We start from the raw sequence: 1,679 nt of genomic DNA, 5'->3' as shown, positions 1-1,679 counted from the left end.
ATGAAGGGAGTGGGTGCAGGAGACAAATGGCTAAAATGAAAATGTGAGCCACTGGTCCCCATCTGCAGCTACAACATAAGATGCCTACAGATGTGGTCAGTGTGACATGTGCAGGGGGCAGGGGCAGAGGAAGGGATGGCCAGGGAGGGTGTTCCGGGGGACAGTAGCATGCCTGCTGGCCTTCACTTCTTAGCCTTGCTCTGGGCAGCCACAGCTTCCACACAGCCTCCCTGACTTTACACACAGTCGCTTCATCCCCCTAGGAACTGCATGGGCTTGATGGGCTTCAAGTTCTTGTCCAATTCATAGATGATGGGAATACCAGTAGGCAGGTTCAGCTCCATGATAGCCTATTCAGAGAGACCCTCCAGATGCTTGACAATGCCCCGAAGGCTGTTGCCATGGGCTGCAGTCAGTGCCCGTTTCCCCTCCTTGATCTGAGGAACTATTTCCTTCAGACTCTCACCGGAGGTTAGCTGATCTTCAGTGAGGTCTGCATACCTGCAACCCTTACTGATGTTGCTGTACAAAGGATGGTCGGGCTCCATCGGAGGTGGTGGGACATCACAGGAGCGCCTCCAGATCTTCACCTGGGCCTCACCATGCTTCGCAGAAGTTTCTGCTTTATTGAGGCCAGTCAGACCCCCATAATGCCACTCCTTGAGGCACCAAGTCCTCACTACTGGCAGCCGCATCTGATCAATGGCATCTAGCACTGTCCAGAGGATCCGATCGCTCTCTTCTGCACTGAGGGGAAGCAGGTGTCAAACTCATAGCCAGCATCTCGCAGAGCCTGCCTGCCGTGCTTCACCTCCTTGTGGCCTACCAGGATTAGATTGGCATTGTACCAGCTGCTGAAGTGATTCTCCAGGTTCCACGTGCTCTCACCACACCTGATCAGTACTAGCTTGTAGGTGACCATGGTGGTGGGCTGGGGATGCAGCCTATGTTTTGGATTCTTGCAAATTCCTATTTGTTTCATATGGTATTCTCTGACTGGGACTTGCTGTGTCAAGTAATAAGTTGGTGAGTGTGTCTTTGCCTGAAATCAGAAAGTCAGAATATTCTTGTAGCATATGTCATTGGATAAAAACATTGTTGTACTGGGGGGAGAAAAAGGAGTCCTTGTCTGGGACGTAGTAGAAGCTTTCAAAGCCATAATGGCAAGAAGTTGTCACTGAGCTGTTATTACGTGGATAAGTATGTAATTGGGACAATGGGGGTCAGAAAGAGTCAACACCTCAAATTCTCTTTTCAGGGTCTTACCCTGAGACAGTCAGTTAAGTCCTTACGAGGTAGGTGTGGCGAAAGTCAGGGAGGCTGCAGACAAACCTCTGCCACACATAGGCTTTTTGCCAAGGGCCCCAGGGCCTCAAATCTTTCCTGTTTTCTTTCAGCCAGACTTGAGGGACATGGGGTGTGGGTAGGGAAGAGTTTTAGTACTTCTACGAAGCTGCTGTAGGAATTACCAAAATGCTGTTTACTCAGTGACTTAAAGAACAGGACTGAGATATACCTCTGCCAGCCAGAGTCCACCTGAGAGTTTGTTTTGTGAAAGGAGGACCTGAGCTGTGTTGGGCAGTGAAAGCCCTTCTGGGAGAAGAATGGGATAACTGACCTTCACCTGCTTGCTCTGTCTCTGTTCTAAAATACCAGGAGAGCAAGCTCTATTCTCACTT

At 50.0% G+C, this 1,679-nt stretch overlaps 1 pseudogene; it reads right to left on the bottom strand.

Moving 5' to 3' along the window:
* Nucleotides 1-251: 251 nt before the first annotated feature.
* LOC129135997 (phosphoglycerate mutase 1-like) lies at nucleotides 252-1,079 on the bottom strand (annotated as a pseudogene).
* Between the last annotated feature and the right edge of the window lie 600 nt (nucleotides 1,080-1,679).

Source organism: Pan troglodytes, chromosome 11 (assembly GCF_028858775.2).
Source record: "Pan troglodytes isolate AG18354 chromosome 11, NHGRI_mPanTro3-v2.0_pri, whole genome shotgun sequence".
In the NCBI taxonomy this organism is placed as follows: domain Eukaryota; kingdom Metazoa; phylum Chordata; class Mammalia; order Primates; family Hominidae; genus Pan; species Pan troglodytes.
The sequence above is the reverse complement of the archived record's forward strand: the minus strand, read 5'-3'. Positions and strand labels throughout refer to the sequence as shown.